Below are 17,077 nucleotides of genomic sequence, written 5' to 3'. Positions count from 1 at the left end.
GGGATAGGATAGGGTGTGGTTGGTATTTTGTCAAGACAGGCAGGAGGCTGTGAGGCCAAACACATCAAATGTGGGCAAAAGTGAGAATGGAGTCGAAAGCTCCTATAAGAAAGACAGCTCCATGGACACCAGCACCAATGGCACTCACTTACCTGTGGGCTGGTTTCTCAGGGCTTAGCTGATTTTGGGACCTGGGGTTCATTCCTGCAGCTTAAAAGGGCACCCTAATGAGTGGACTCCCTGGTGCTTCATAATGTGTAAGCTCATGCAGAAGCCTTTCCTTAGTTAAAAGAGGATTTCTCTCCTCTTCCAGCTCACCCTTTTACGTGAAACTGGTAGAGACCTAATTATCTCATCCTGCTGTCAGGCCCCTCTGAAACCTGCTGAGGGATTTACTGGTTTCCAGGAGACACTCACAGAAGGCACATGCACATCCAGACACTCCCTGAGGCTCTCCACCAGCCGTGCCGAGCTCACAGCCCCGATCACCGCTCTCCTGGCAGGCACCATGCTCAGGCAGTTCAGCTCATGGGCTGGAGGGCAGTGGAGGATAACTCAGGGTGCACATGGGGACAACCCCAGATCTGCACAACACAAGGGTCTGAATCTCACTTGTTGCACAGCTGGGTTGAGGGTGGCTAGCTAAAATACGCAGATTTCTGCTTTCAAGCCTGCCACAGTGAGGTACATCTCTCCAGATGTCCCCAATAGCCAAAACATCTGTTAGTCACAGCAGCTGGTTGGAGTCTGCGTTGAGTCCTCACAACACTTCCAGTCCCACAACCCTGTGACTACAGAAGGAAATTTCCTCTGGGTTCCCCCCTTACCTGTGCCAATCACAGGTTCAGGCAGTCCAGGTCTCCTGAGGTCCCTTCCAACCTGAATTATTCAATGATCCTATGATCATAAACTGATTTCTTCTATATCACAGGCTCTTAATTAAATGCACATTTATGCCCATATGGACCTCAGTAACCGCTCATTTGTCCTTGTATTTAGCCACCATCTCCAGAAAGAAAAAGCAAGGAGGGGGTTGCTTCCAATCTGTCACTTTGTGGCTTTGGCATCTTGCGAAGGGCTCTTGTGATGCCCTTCACCACTAGACTGAAGCATCTTTAGCACCTTCGTGGGGAGAAAATATCACGCTCATCTGCATACTCCAACCTCTCAGCTCTTCCAAAAAACTAACCAGCTGCCAGCCTAAGCATTTTCTGTGCTAAACACCATTTCTGCAATACTTTCTGTTCCCTTTCTTCCTCTTTGGCATCGACATTAGTAGCCAGCTTCTCTAAGACGTTTTGCCGTTGCTGTATATAAGGAAAAATAAATGCACCTCCTACCCCTTCATTTAGACATCAAAGGTCACTGTAGCTGTTTCTGCCACAGCATCAATTCATGTCAGGAGCTGCTTGTGCAGTTTCTTTCTACTAAACCCAGAAAACCCTGCATTTGTTGTTTCGCTGCCCCTTTCCGTCAGAACAATCTTAATTTCTTCTCTTTTGGTGTACAATTTTGCATTGGGCTGTATTCTAACATATTTTGTTTAAACAGGCTCTGCTTGCCAAGTGATCCAGACTGCCCCATCTGATGAATTTGTCTTCAACATTTACCATTTTATTACCCTTTGTGCCACTGGCAGCTTCTCCCCACAGGAGCCATCGGATCTGCTTCACTTAGAGAAATGCCAAGACCTAGTATTAATCCCTGAAAAATGGCACGAAGAAAAGCCACATTTGAAGGTGACATCTTTCTGGGATCTATCAGGTTTTCATTCACTTGCCACATGCTCTGGGCTGTACAGGCTGCCCTCACTACCCTATAGCTGACCTGCCATTAACAGAACTGTGGGCTCCACCATTTGGCCCAGGACTGATGTTGGCCATCGACCTTTTGCTGCTTAGGGAGTCTCTTCTGAACATTTCTTCTACCTTCTGCATTTAAAGTAAAACTCCCTTATTCAGGATTAACCTAATCCCTTTCTCCCACATCTAGAAAGCTGTTGTCTTCTTTTCCCATGCTTTGGTGGAAAAGCGAGAAGACTGCTGCTTCCAGGACCTCCACAAGCTATGGCTAGGGTCGATGGATGCTGTGATGGTGTACAATTGTGCATTGGCAGAGTTCGTCATGGCCTTCAGGAACAGCAGTCAACATAGTGCTGAGACACTTTATTAACCACGTGTCTGCCACAGCCTTTGCCTTCTGCCAGCAAGCAAAGCTTGGGGAAGATATTCCTGAGCACAGAATAGTCTATTTGGCTTTGGGAACTCAAGTGCATAATATGTCACTTGGTAAACAGTAGTATGGTTTAGCCAGCATAGATGAGAAGGTCAAAAGGACAAGAAGATGGCCTGTTCAGAGATCACCTACTCCTAATGACAGTGCTCATGTCACTATTGTGTTCTAAAGATTAGAGCCTACAGAAGCCCTTGCAATAGCACATTTGGGACGCTATAGGATTTCTGGTCATTCCTATTTCCTGCCTGACCAACAACACAGTGAGAACAGGCTCTTGACATCAAATATTCCTACTCTGACCTGAAGAATGCCCACCAATCTGGCTGAACAGGGCAGAAAAATAACCTGGGGTCATGTTAACAGATTGCCTTGTCTAAAGACTTCTTTAAAATCAAGGAAGCCAAAGGGGAATAAATCAGCTGAGGTGCTGAAAACCACTTTACAACAGCCAAGAAGCTACCAGATCAACAGGACCGTTCAGTGTGACCTCTGTGGATTAGCCTTTTCTCCTTAAATTTAAATGATTCCATTAAAAGTGGCTGCAGGCAGGCACAACTGCGGTAGTCTACTGTTCCCCCTGACTGATCACACAAGCCTCATCTTTTTGGAAACCCAGCTGGAAGCCCAGCTTGAAGCCCACGTGCTTCAGGCTTCAGAGGAGTGGACAGGAGGGTGGGTGCTAACTCCACCCCACTACCACCCCACAGCAGCTCCCCTGTCTGCCTGTTAATGTACGTTGAAAAGCTGTTAACACCACTTATATCAGTGGGTTGAAACGGGGGTAGCTCTATTTTGGCCCGACGGTGTGGATATGCTCATCGGTGGAGGATGATGCCCACCACCTCTCCCTCTGCTGGAATCCCAACGGCCACCGACCCAGCTGCTGACCCCGTCAATAGCTGAAAAGCCCTTCCAAAAGCAGCAAACCTCTCTCCTTTCATGTATTATTGAAATCCTCACTGGTTAATTTATTAGGGTACTTTGCGCTGAGAAAAATGACCTCTTTGTTGACCCACTTAAACATGCTCCACTCCAACACAAAACCGTCAGAAGGGCTAAGGGGAGAGCTGGGGAAGTTGTGAGCAGACTGATGTCCTTTGTCCCAGCGAGACAGCTCCAGGATGGAAGTGCCGGGACTCCCTGGCACGAGAGCAAAGGGCTAGACACAAGCCTTCACAGACCAAACCACAAAGGAAACATTCAGCCCATATGCTGCATGGAGACAGCCAGAGAAACAAGACTCCCCGGTCCTCCTTCCTACGCAGCGCTCATCCCTTCCTGAACCTGTGGGTTTGGGGAAGAAACCCTGAGTCCTCCCCATGTTGACTCTTCTAAAAATGCAAATGGAAACATGATGATGGGTGGTGGAAGATTCACAACACACGTGTTGGGAATCACAGCGCTCGTGAGACAGCAAAGGTGCATCCTGGACATCCTCCAGCCGAAGGTGTCCAGACCTGCACCTGGACTGTCTTCTTCTCTGCTCCTGGGTTTCTCCAGCAAGGGAATCACTAGATTTGCTCCACAGCAATCCCTGATTCAAATTAACATGTATGGGGTGTGGAGGAGCAGGGCACTGCAGGGCAAAACTGGATAAGCCAAACTGACAGTGTAAACACCACTCGGCACCAAAAGTAGCCTTGTAAGTGAAATGAGCTGTCATTAGGTCTTGTTTTTCCATTAGTGTCATAAAGATAAAGCTGCTCTCCTCCCGTAAAGGCGGCCTGCAAAGTGCTCAGACTCTACAGGACTCTCAGGCTATTAGAGAGGGCACAAAAGCTCCATTTGCTTCATCACTGAGAAAGCGCCTGGAAAGTGCAGCGAGGACAAAAGGATGCTGCAAGGTGCCTTCAAACCTCGGGGGGCTGGGAGCTCCGTCCTGTGCCCTGCTCGTTGCCCTGGCTATCACACCAGGTTTGTGCTGGGGAGTGTTTTAAAGCCCAAATGCTCTGTTGGGGCTTGTTCTCACGTGATGCTCTTTATCTCAAGCAAATGGGCTGCCAATTAACTTTGATACTAAGGGGGTATGTAAAGAAACCTTCATGAAAACACCTGAACAGTGTGCCAAATTTCACCCCTTAGGAGAAGACCTGGAGGGAGGCCTTGGAGACAGACATGAAACGCATTAATCCCTGCTTATTCTTAGCTTCATAAAGCTCATATATCCTGGGTGTTAGATGAGATAAAATACACAGAACAGGACCAAACAGAATAAACTGCAGCAGAAAGCTGAACGCAAGATCGGGAGGTAGGAGTTCGTGAGATCTGATGCTGCAGCTGCCATTAATCTGTCAAAAACCCTTGGAGAAAGGGGTTTTACCCTGTTGTGCCGCAGTTTTCCAAGTGCCAAATCAAGACCCAATCTCAGATGGATGTTACAAGAAAAATGACCGAGTTGCTATCTGCAAAAATACTTTGGGGGTGGAAAGTGTAGTTATATGATGGGTGGGGAGTAATTTTTCTGCCTGCAACAGTTCTGCAAACCGAGAGGTAGAAAACAGCGCGTGGGAACCTGAACCTGCAGCAAAGAGGGGTGGAAAGAGCAGTGACTGATGAGTTTTATTGCAGCATGTGTTAATCATCCCTCTAGAAGAGGGACTGGGATGGGGGTGGAGGACTTGGCAGCTGGGGGAAACAAGGGTTTTGAGATGTATTATTTGTAGTGCTAATTCACATCTGGGATCAATCCTAGAATGGGAACACAGTGTCTGGCCCAGGCAGGCCAGAAGGAAATGTTCTTCATGGCCAACCTGCATGAAGGACCCAACCCGCTGAGCCAAGCGTGGCCTTTGGAGGTGCCCCTCAAGTGACCTGGGGTCGGGGACTACTGCAGATGCTTTCCAAAGGGAGAGGAGAGTTTCTCTGAGTGATTTGTTCTGAGGCTGTGAGGACTGCCCTGCACGGGCTTCCAGGGAAGAACAGGTCCACCTCTCAACAGCAGCACTTGTCCCCAAATCCTTTGACGGGGCAGGCTGAGCTTGGTGGCCTGGTGGCTCAGGCAAGCGCACCACGAAGTTGAAAGATGTTTTCCCCTCCGCTTTGGGATGCCGTGCCTCCATCCTAGCATTTCTGCATTCAGATTTTCCTGCTTATCTGATCCCACTTGCATGTCTCTTCCATCAGTATAACCCTCCGTATTTCAGTGCAGTTATCCCTGGCTCACAGCAGCGAGCGGGGGACCAAGATGTGGGGATGGGCACGCAGGCATGCTGCGATCAGGAATTGCACCTACAGGCACCGTGATAACAGTCACCGTGTTCCCACACAGGACCTCATTTGCAAACTCATTTGGAGGCAGTTCATCCTTAGAAACCAACATTACTGAAAAAATGGGACCTTTCTGGCCGTGCTGGAGGATGCACAGGGTACGAGGCTCTCCTGCTCTGACTTGCGTAGGCTGTTGGATTTGGGGAAGACAGGGAGTGTGCACTGTGCTAAAATACCCCAGATTCCTTGGCTGGGTGTTTCCGAGGATACATATATGCTCTGTGCTCTGCAAAAGTTCTTGGGAAGCCACTCCTTATTACATTACCTCCTGATGCGCAGGGGATCCTGGGCTTTGTTTTTGCTGTGAGCTTCCTACACGCACCGTGCATCCCTGCGCTCCCTGTCTGGCTCTGTGGGGGTCTGATGCTGCCTCACCATGCTGCTGCAGCCTGCTGCAGGCGGTTTGTGTTGACTCTATGGGTGCCCTTTGCAAGCTCAAGTAGTTTCTGCAGCTGAGTAAATAGGAGCGAAGCCCATTGTGGATCCCTGCTCTGTCTACACGTGGCCTCCTCGGCCTCCCACCAGCAAGGATGAGCAACGAGGACCCTGATGTGTTCTCCACCCTGAGCAAACACCCAGAGAATGGCTCTCCTTCCTGTAGAGGGTGGGCTCCATGTGTAGCCCAGATGCTCCTGATGACCGCTCTTGGCGTCCAGGGATGCAGAAGAAAGAAAGTCCTATGCCAAGCCAAGGATGTCTCCTTGCTTCAGCCAGCAACATCAAATGAGAGATTATAGCAGCAGGAGCGTGGAAGAATGAAGGTTGGAGAGATGGCAGCAGGACCAGGCTGGGCTTCAAAAGCTGTATCATTATGTCTAGGGATAAGGCTTATTAGTTTTTTTTCTACTGGGGAAACCACCCCCCACACATAGATGAGTTGGGAGACAAGCTCTGAAGACCCCTTTGGCACTGTAGGTCTGCAGAGGGGTTTGAGCCTGGCAAAGCTCAGTTTCCATCTTCACTAAGGAGAAGACAGGAGGCATGGGCCCAGGGAAGGGCCATCAGATAGGCACCCACTGACCTCCACAGGGAGTGGTCCTATATTAGTCAATCCCTGGGTTCAGCCAAGGGGCCACGGGGCCACCTCCAGTCTGCACTTAGTCAAACAAGGCAAGGAGGCGTCTAGACCCCATGAAACCCAGCACCCCTTCTGGCTTCATATGCTGCAGGCACCTGGATTTTCCATCCATCGTTTGGTTTTCTGCAAAGATGGCACCTCCTGTATCACCATCAGGGCCAGGTGCCACGATCCCAGGAAAATATCAATAAACTGGAGGAAATTCAGAGAAGAACAAAGCAAAATATTATTAAGGAGTCAGAGAGACTGACTTTCTGAGCTAATGTGTTTAGCTTGGCTTAACGGCAGCTTAGCAGGGGCTTGGCAACTCAACTGTCTGCAAATATTTGAAGGGTGTAAACACCAAGGACAAGAGGGAAATCACCGAGGGGGTTTTACAGAGTAGGATGAGCAGGAATGAGGTGAAGGCACTAACCCACCACAATTGCTAACTGGGGCTTAGGTCTCTCCACATACAATCTGCTCAAGCTCCCTCATCTCATAGCTGCTCCATAGGTCTCCGTAGCATCCGTTGTGGCCTGATGGGACTCAGAGAAGCACACATAACCCTTACATTGGGTTTCATCTCTGTGGATGCCAACAAGGAGAAGGTTTCTAGATATTGATGTGATTTTAAGCTCACCAGGGCAAGGGCAAGTGGTATCTAACAGCACACAGCCCTGCTCCCAGCAGGTCTTCAGGCTGCTCATAACAAGCACATTTCCCCAGCTACACCCTGTTTTTCTCTTCTGTCACCATCAGCTTCAAGTCTAAAGCATAGGGATGGATGATGATTTTTAGCTTGAAACCTTAGAAGGAGAGACATGGCAAGAAATATTTTGCTAATCCCTATCAATTCTGCTAAATTATTTACTTGGAGAAAACATCCTTTAAACCCTGCTCCAAGCCCCTGAAACAATTAATTCTAGCATTTCATAACTATGTTTGGATTTTTCAGTTCAAAGTAGCACTTGCTTTCAAATTGGAAGGGTTAAAACAATAGCTTCAAATCAAAATATTTAATTTACAGTCAAGGGAAATATTTATTCATCTTTCAAGCAAAGTTCTCCTCCAGCTTTGCAGAACTGCCAGAGAACCCCCTAAAACAAGCCATTATGTCTTACAGGGTGACTCCAAACTGTTTTGACTCCCTGTAGTGACGTCGCTAAACCCCAGAGGAGAAGGATATATCCCAGTAGGCACCAAAAAATTGCTTACGGAAGGGAAGATTCAAATTTAGAGTGGCTGCCTATCTATAAATAGTCTGCAGAACTAAAATACATTCCACTTTGGCTGGAAATGCCTTTGGCCTTGTAGTCATAAACACTCCTGCCTTTTATAGTTGAACCAAATATTTGGTTTCTATAGTTATAACAGTGAGTACCCAGTGGTCTTTATTTTTAATCTGCACAGTGTTTGCATGAAAAGCAGGGCAGCAGTTTGTGGGGACCTCAGCGGAGTCTGGACCACAGGTGCATCATTAAAAATAAACCTGTGAACAGCACAAAAAGCTCTCCCCGAAGCATCCAAACGCACCGAGGTTTGCTTGTAAACAGCATTTGGCTTTTAGATGCTGCACTAAGTGCGCTGAGAGTGAAAAAGGCCAAGGAACCGGTGATTGCTAATATAATAATGAGGCTCTGTCCTACTAATCTGATGTTCTCAAAGCACTTTGCAAGCACTAATCATCGTCCCAGTGGGGCAGGTTAGGGACGGTCGCTCTGAGCATGTAACACGGCGCAGGACAGCTGGGGGAGAGCCATGCTGGGCCTGAAATATTGGGGATGTCCAAGGAGGGGGGGTCTACATTGCTTTATATATATAAAAAAAAGTCATGGCCATCTCCCAGAAACTTGCCTTCAAAGGGGCCTGTTTATCTCTCTGACAGCAATACACATGAAAGCCCTATTATTCAGTGCTTAATAAATCAAACACCTGTCTGCCAGCATTATTGATGGAAGGAAAAGGAAATTAAAGGCGACCTGCTTGGCTTGGAGATCATAGGATGTTTCCCCATCCATTTACAATAATTTAAGGTGGTTAAATCCTGCCTGTAAGAACTAAACAGGTTTCAGTTATCTTCGTGTCCCACCTTAGAGAGGATCTCAGGCTGGGAGACTGGGCTTCCCAAGGGATGCCTGGAGGTGATGGTGCAGACCTGGCATCTCTGTCCTCCCAAGCAGTGAGCCTCCAAACCTAGCCCTGCGCAAGGGAAGTGCTTTCCCTGGAAAACACCTAAATTCAGCTTCTTAGCAAAGCCACAGCTGTTTCACTTAACAGATCTGAATTTATTATCATGTTGGACACGCCAAGAGGATGACAGGGCAGGAAAGGTGAAAGGTAAATCACTGCGATCTCGGTTTCGGCAGGGCTGGGCTCACACCGGCCAGCCAAGGACCTGTTCTCCCTGCTTGTGCTCAGGATTGAGGGACACCCTAATGCCACATCCTATATCGTCTTCTGGCAGGAGAAGCGGCTCACGCTTGCTGCTGTACGCATGGCACACTTCTGCGCCTATTCCTGATGGACTGATGGATGTCAGTGTGCCAGCCAGTTGCGTGAAGCCACATCCACCTGGGGCAAATCCCCATTTCAGCTGCTCTACACAGCTACAGAAAGCCAAGGGAGAGCCACATCAGGCAAAAAGCACCTGGAAATCACAGGGATTTATTACGAGAGGGAAAATCTTTCAAACTGCCCCAAAGGGGCAAGTTTCTGCATGACTCATGCGGTCTTGATTTCTTGCTCTCTTGGGGCAAAAGGGTCTTGAATTATCCCAGGTTGGGGCTGTCTGCACAGTGCTGGATGTGAAAAATGGATAATTATTGGGGAAAAGAGCTGGTACAAGACCCAGCTTGTGGTGGGGGGGCTGAAGACATCCGAGCACATGCACTCATGGGCAGGAGAGGAGCCACCGCTCCCCCCCTTAAATTAATCTAGGAGTGAACACAGATGTCCCAGGTGAGATGAAAACCCTTTTCCCCAGCTTTTTCTTACTCACATAGTGCTCTGGGCAGAATTCAACCAGCATTTTTTGCTCAGCAAAGGGAGTTTAGGCAGCTCCACCACCCTGTGCTGCCCCAGACCTGGCTCTTAGCTCTTGCTTCAAGGCAGAACCGCTGGAAGAACCTCATTGCCCTGCTGCAGGCAGGCTTCCCATCGGCCAAAGGAGCTGTGACAACAGTGCATGGACCTGTTGGATGCCCGGAGCCGGGCTTTCAACTCTCAGCAGTTGCTTCTGCCTTAATTTGCCAAAATTAAGGTGCCACAGAGATGCTCTCCTAAGAGGCAGAGGTAGCACTGAGTTCACCAGGTGCCATCATGCAGCCTGGAGCACTTGTGCTCCCTGAGTTGCTGCAGAAATGCCACCCTGCTCCACGACGGCACACTTACATGGCGTGACATTGCTCACGAGCTCCCGCAGGGCTTTAAAGCCCTCCGAGTGCCGTGCATTTGCCTCAGGAGCTAATGAGGCTCCAATGTGTTGCTCGTTAGTGTGTCGCTACCTGCAAACTGCATGCCTTTGGGTGCTGGCATCCCTCCCTCCTACCCTCTGTGGCATTAAAATGCCTTGCGCTTGCTGCGTCACTGATTTCCAAACCTGTGGTCGCTCTGCAATATTGATATTCTTATATTTATCGGCAGCCATCTCACAGCTGTGTGGAACGGGCCTACAGTAAACTGCTCCCGTGATTTAATTGCCCCCTTGGATTCCCGATGCATTTGCAAGCAGGGGTGGGGAAGCTGAACATCACTGATCTGCATCAACCTGGCACTACCATTTCGGAGCTGAACCCCTCGCGCCATCCACAGCTGGGACAACCTCAGCTCATGTCAGCTGTAAACCCTGATGTGTTTTGGGGTGCTTGGGGGCACAAGGTGGCCGTGTGCTTGGCCCAGCAGCCACGAGAAGCTCTGGGAACCCACGTTCATGGCTTTAGGGGCAATTCTTAGTAGCAGTGGAAAAGATTTTCTCATCTGCAGGCTCACAGAAATGCAGAGTGGTTCTAGGATGGGACACCAGTCCTGTTAGGGACTATAAAACAAGACATATGCCCAGTGTTTGCTACATGCAACAAACCCCATTTCAAACCCACTTCTTGCAAAAACTGCCTTGTTCACCCCCTTTCACCTCTCACAGCATCACTTTGGTTGTACGAAGCGGACTTCTCCCACCCTGCACGTCTCAGCACCCCTGTGTGCTCCCCAAGCAGGGTTCTCACAGCAGCCGGGAAGCTCCTCCTGGGAGCCCTGAGGCTTATTTGGTGAAGAATGTGAAAATATTGATGGTTACATTCATTACTTCATCATGTGGCACCATGTGGAGCATCTGGGAACCGTCCAAGGTTATATAAGAAGAGCATATAAGAACCACACCCCAGGAAGGATTTGTTTGTATTTCCTCTGCACAGTCTCATAGGATGGAAAAACTGTCCTTTGCTTGCAACCTTGTTGATCAAGGTTGGATGAAAAGCTTGCCCAGGATGCCACACATGAGCAAGAATTGATGGCTATTCTCAGCATAAGACTCTTGTAGCTGAGCTGTAGCTCAGGTCGGGTCCAGCAACCTACTCCCTGTGTGTCCTAGTATCTCGTATGTCCAAACGCTTTATGCAATTAGGAAAAACTCAAGGAAATGGGATTTTTTGCATTTTTCAAGACAGGAATCATTTAACTACAGAAGTTTAAAGCAAAGCTAGGAGGATGCGACTGCTCGCAGGGAGCTCTGGCTCTTGGGATGGGACAAGGGACAGGGAGCGGGATAGTGATGCCCTCATGGGAGGGTCCTGGCAGCAGGAGCACCGGGGAGAAGATGGAGGTTTTATATGGAACAAGGTGTGATTTCAACAGCCAAACCTGCTCCAGCCTGGCCCAAGTCACCACTGCAGCAGAAATACAGATTTAGGGCTGGATTCTCATCTCAGACACTCAGGCTAACATCCAGACAACCTCCACTGGTTTTAAGCTCTCCTGGATTTACGTTTCCATCAAAGAGAGGCTGCAAGGACCACCATGGCTATCGAAAGCTGCAACACCCCTGGCACTCTTCCAGATGCCGCAACAATTTCCCTGTCACTTGACTCAGCCATAAGTGCTGCTACAAGAAAGCTGTGGCTTGACAGCAGCAATCTCCCATCTGCTGACTGGGTGATGCCCCCTGGTTTTCTAGAGGAAGATCTGAAAACCTGCTCAGATCTGGGAGGTTTTGGCTTGGGGGTGCTGAACACCCAATGCTCAGTACATCCTCCCATGGACAACCCAGGACCCGCTAGCCTGTGTCATGGCCAAAGGTCTTCCAGCCTCTATCTAGTCCCCGAAGTGTGGCCAGTATCGTATGTCCCAGGGAAAGCTGGAGGAATCCACAAAACAGTGAAATTGCTTCTTTTTGGGGAAAAGCATCCCCCTAATCCAGGCAGCGGAGGACATGTTCAACACATGGGGCTTAACGACCCCCTGACTGCAGCTGTGGCTGATGCTGGGAAGCGGATCAGATAACAAAGCTCTTTGTCTCTATTTTAACATCATTAAAAAGTGGATAATCTCCTCCTCCATAAAAGCACTGGCTCCCTCCAGGAGCCTCTTTGGCTGCTGCACTGAGCCAGAGCAATCCCGAGGCCAGCTCTGTACCCAACCAGGAGATGGCAATCAAAAATGGCATTTTGGAAACTCAACCTGGGATGTGCAGGGATGGGACTGAGCTGCAGCAATGGACCTGTGCCCCTAAAAAGCTGTCGGTCATTTATTTAACATGCGGTGACCCCTCTGGTGCCAGTGCCATGCAATCCCAGCAGGAAGGACTGACACGCTATTTTCTTCTCTCCTTGTTTTTCTCCTTTGTCACGAGTGTTTTGGAAACTTAACAGCAAATTTTTTATTATTATTACTACTTTTTTCTTTTGCAAGAAATGTCCACTGCAGCAGGCACAGCTGGGAATCATCCTTAGCTCTTTGCCTGGTGTTATTTTTTGCCTTTTGTGGTTTTTTTCTGCCAGCTCTCTGGAGACATGAAGAAAGTGGTTATAAGAAGCACCCTTATGGACGAGCACCAGGTGTGGCGGGGAGAGATGGTGAGAAGAGCTCACCTCTCGCCTTCTGCACCCAGATCTCACCTTGCTCCCCTTTCCATCGATGGATAGCAGCAGGAGTAAGACGAGCAGGTAGCCAGGCACTGCCACATACTCCCACTTGCCCATGTTAAGCATCAGACATGCTAACACCCTCAGAATCCGAATTATCACACTATTTCACCTACCAGTTGCATTACCCAAGGCGCTGCCCTACTGCTAACCCACCTTCACAGCATCAACACCTGTGGAGTCACATTTTGCTCTCAGATACGCAACACCCGCAGACTCTGAGAGACATCCCATCTCACCCTCTTTATTTCTAACCTCTTGCCTGGCATGTGCGAGCAATCCAGGATTTCTCCCAGCCCTTCCCTTTTGCAAATGCCTCCCTCCCTCCTCATCACCTCTGATGACAGACCTCCAGATATTTTCAGCGCAGGGGGGGAAAAAGCTGGGGGAAAGGAGGGGAGAGGAAGAGTCAGTTCTGCTTTGGATCAATGCATCGCCATTGAACAAGAAGGAGAGGGCTGCAGTGGATGTGCCCTCAGGAGCCAGCTGATCCATCCCCCATCAAACCCAAGGATCCCTGTGGAGGAGCTGTCTAGTGAGGCCAGGCAGCTCTCAGTTATTTTTAGGAAGAGCTTCCCTCCTCTGTTGTCCCTTTCGTGCAGCAGGAAATCTTTTCTTGGACATTTTATTAAAAAAAAAGAGCACAAAACAACCAAAAAACCACCTCATTTCCTGGAGTCTTCCTCTCTGCCTCGCTTCTCTCTTCCCATTTTCCCTGTTTTTTGGTTTTTTTTTAGGGCATGACACTCAGCAGCGTTCAGTCTACCTCCAGTTCCCCTCCTTGCACGCCAGCATGGGCATCTGTTGCATTCACAGCTGCTGCATGGGAGGAATCAAATGCCCCGAGCTCCCTCCAGCACCTGGACAATGTCCCCAAGAAGCATCCTTACACAGGTCCTACCCCAAATGCCACTCAACATGTGAAGCCATCCTGTTGACTTTGGCCAACGGTGGAGCCGGCCCTTGGGGCGCAGCAGGAGCATGCGTGGGCTCCTCTTCCACATCCATATGCTCCATCCGGAAACATCAATTCTCTTTCTATAGGAAGGCAGGTTATCCTGGGGCAGAGGAAATATTTCCTCTTCCCGGCAGGATGTTTGCAGTGAGCCCAGAGTGAGGTATGTATAGAAACCTCCCGATGGGGCTGTACCTCTGTGGAGATTTCAGCAAATATCTCCCAGCAAACAGCCTGAATCAATGTTACTGCCCTCGGAGCTGAGTAGAGCCAGCCCCAGGAAAACAGCCAAAGACAAACGTAAAAAATAACATCCTACCCTTGCCAAAATTAGGCAGAAGGTCCCCTACTAGCCACAGTGATCGATAAAGTTGGGGGAGATCCCTATGGGAAGTTCTCCACATCTGGAATGCCCTCAATCCAGGGAGATGGTGCCCAGGTCTGGCCAGAAAGGAGTTTTTATTTGCCCCTTCTACTGAATTTCCCTCTTGAGTATGGGAAAGCAAAGCTTCCCTCTAAAATATATATTTTTTTTTAAAGTGGAATTTTTCTGACCCCAAAAATTGATTTATCAAAAAATTCCCATCTCGGTCTGTTAAAACAATTGAGATCTCAGCCCTTAATCTAGTTTAAAGCATAACTCCTGATGTGCAGCTCCCTAGGGTTCAAGACGAGCCTCTCTTCTAGGCTCTGGGAAAGGTACCTGACTTCAAGGTTTGCAGACAAAACTTTTAAGAAAATCAGCCCTTTAGCAGCCAGAAACTACTCTGGGCTGCACAAAGAGGTTTCAAGAGCTCTTTGACAAGAGCTTTGATCCCTCTTCTTGTATAACACACTGAAGATTTACTGGAGCGCCCTGGAGTACAGTATTTGGAACAGATAAAATAAACCCCAAAGAAATTCAGTGCTCAGGAAGGAGTTTTTCCCGTGTGGCTGCAATTTAGGGATTTGGGAACTTCAACCCCAAACATTGCATGAGGTCATTAGATAAATCAGAGCTTCACCCTTTCGGTCATCAAATCACAGCCTCCAACAGTGCTTGCATGAAGTGATAAAGTGGTGGCTGAGCAATAAGCTCTTTTGGATGCTGCAAAAAACCACCCTTTTAATTGCTCTACGTGGTTGTAATTATTTAATTTGCCCCTATTTCCCTCTCAATGCGAAGCCAGTCCCTGGGAGATCCAGCACGGTGCAGCTCTGCCACTCTTTCTGGCTTGTAATCTTTAGGGATGAAAAGCAGCGAGTCAGAGGGGTAGGATGGGGAAACACGAGCTGTCCATACACTTCAACAAGTTTTGATACTTCAGGAAAAAGGAAGTAAAGTAGATATTTTAGAAATTTTCTGCAACACAAATAAAAATAAATGGTTTTGGAAAATGTCTGTTTTTTTCCTCTTTTTTTGAGTAAATCATTCCTACGTCCTGTTACCCTACTGTGGGACATGCCTGTAGCAGTGCATAGCTGGTTTTACCACTAATGATGGGTCAGTCCGTTGAGGTTTATTTTAATTTTATGACCTTTACGAGAAACTCTTGTGTAGCAATGATTAAAATAGCAGCCGTCTCCTGTTTGTGCCATGGCGAAACCGTCTGACACCAACACAGACACACCATCAAGATGAAAAACCTTGCCTTTCCTAATTTTATCACATAAACACCGTTTGCTCATCAACCCAGGTGGGTGTTCGTCTGACCCAGTGCTCCTGGATCTCCCACCAAGCCCTGCCCATCCATGCAGGGGACCCAGCAGCATATTTTCCTACAGGGATTTGCAGGGCAGGGATGGGGAGGATGTCTTCATTTGTGCCAGGTGGCCAGAAGCCTCTAAGACATCATATACTTATTCTCATATACTTATTCTCATATACTTATTCTCATATACTTATTCTTATATACTTATTCTCATATACTTATTCTCATATACATATACTGTATCTCCAGTTTCTGCTGTACCCACCCCCAGGGCTGATCCTTGCTGTTGTCAGTGGGAAAACTCAGACCCACCAAACATCACTAAAGCCATTCCTCCTGCATGAATATTGTACCAGTACCACGTGAACACGGAGCATGGCACACAGAAATACGAGTGAATGGTGGGGCTGTGGGAAGGGATGGAGACTGGCTTTGCTAGCCAAAATTTTCAAAACCTTACAATAATAATAATTTTCAGGCACCTGATATTCAGAAAGGACCAACCACCTCCATAAGGAAAACAAGGTACCTCCTAGCACCAGTTTGGGACCTGCTCCTCCTTCCAACCATCGGCAGCTAAAAGCCGTGGTTGCCCTACTTGCATTTCTTTTTTTGTTTGTGTTTTTTTTTTTTTTTGAAACATTCATGTGAATGAAGTTCTCTCTGTGGAAAATTACATCACCTAGGCTGAAGGAGACTTCCTGCTTTTCTTCGTCTAATTATCTCATGACTGCTGTCTCTTTGCAACATGCTTGCTTCAGTGTTTTGGGTTTTGCTACATTGGTGAGATCAGCGGTCAAGGGGGCGTGCAGGCATGGGTCCAAGGGCATGAGGACAACGTTGCCTCCTTGGCTAAACTTTCCCCTTCTCATTGCTTCCCCGCAGCCTACTGCTTTTGCCAAAACACACAAAAGTAAGGGCGGCAGGTTGATGGGGACATTTCAAAGAACTCAGCCCAGGTCCTACCCCAAATGCTGCCCAGTGCAGGAAGACACCCCGTTGACTCTCAGGTCCTGAGAACTTATACAAAAATGTGGAAAGTCCACATCCTCTTAGCAAATTGAGCAACCAGACCCTCTTTCCAAAGGCTTGGGCTAAAATCCCAGATTTCAAGTCCTCCCAACTTCATGCACAATCATTGGCTCTATGGCGAAGACACGCAGGTACCTGGCTCTGAAGGCAGATCAGCTGCTGAACCAAAGGGCTTAAAAAGGTAATTGGGGACAGATTTCAACTTCAGAAAGGCTTTGGATGCTTATGCAGTGCTAATGATAAGATAATTCAGAAATATTTCAAACCTGACAACATAACATACTAGCTCTGGCTGCAATTTAGTGCGTGTTACCAGGTTTTTCATTGCTTTTCCCTTGCTGTGATGAATTCCAAGCTTGCCGTTATTACACCCATTACATGCTTGATTTTAATGGGGGGTGCTTGCAGCTGTCACAACGGGCTGAAAATATATTCTTTATGTCAAACTGCACAGGAGACATTTCCTCCTTGAGTCACTGACAGGTCACCTCCCCAAACCAATTAGCTAATTGTCTCATATCACTCCCTGAAGAGCAAGAGAAATGACTGACTTGCGAATGAACTCTGCCCATAGAAAACGCTTGTTCTCTCTCTCCCTCTCTAATTTTTTTTTTTTTAAACCTTAATTTAATCTGTCGGCCATTCCAACAAACGAGGCAGTGTGCCTGCCCATTCCTTGCATGCTGACTCTCTGCCAGGCCGT

At 48.1% G+C, this 17,077-nt stretch overlaps 1 protein-coding gene across 2 annotated transcripts in view; it reads right to left on the bottom strand.

The window, feature by feature from the left end:
- GAB2 (GRB2 associated binding protein 2) overlaps positions 1–17,077 on the bottom strand; it is a 108,744-nt gene that overhangs the window by 56,227 nt on the left and 35,440 nt on the right. The gene's annotated exons all lie outside the window — the stretch shown is intronic.

Source organism: Ciconia boyciana, chromosome 1, assembly GCF_034638445.1.
Source record: "Ciconia boyciana chromosome 1, ASM3463844v1, whole genome shotgun sequence".
In the NCBI taxonomy this organism is placed as follows: domain Eukaryota; kingdom Metazoa; phylum Chordata; class Aves; order Ciconiiformes; family Ciconiidae; genus Ciconia; species Ciconia boyciana.
Note: the sequence above shows the minus strand (reverse complement) of the source record. Positions and strands in the feature narration are given on the sequence as shown.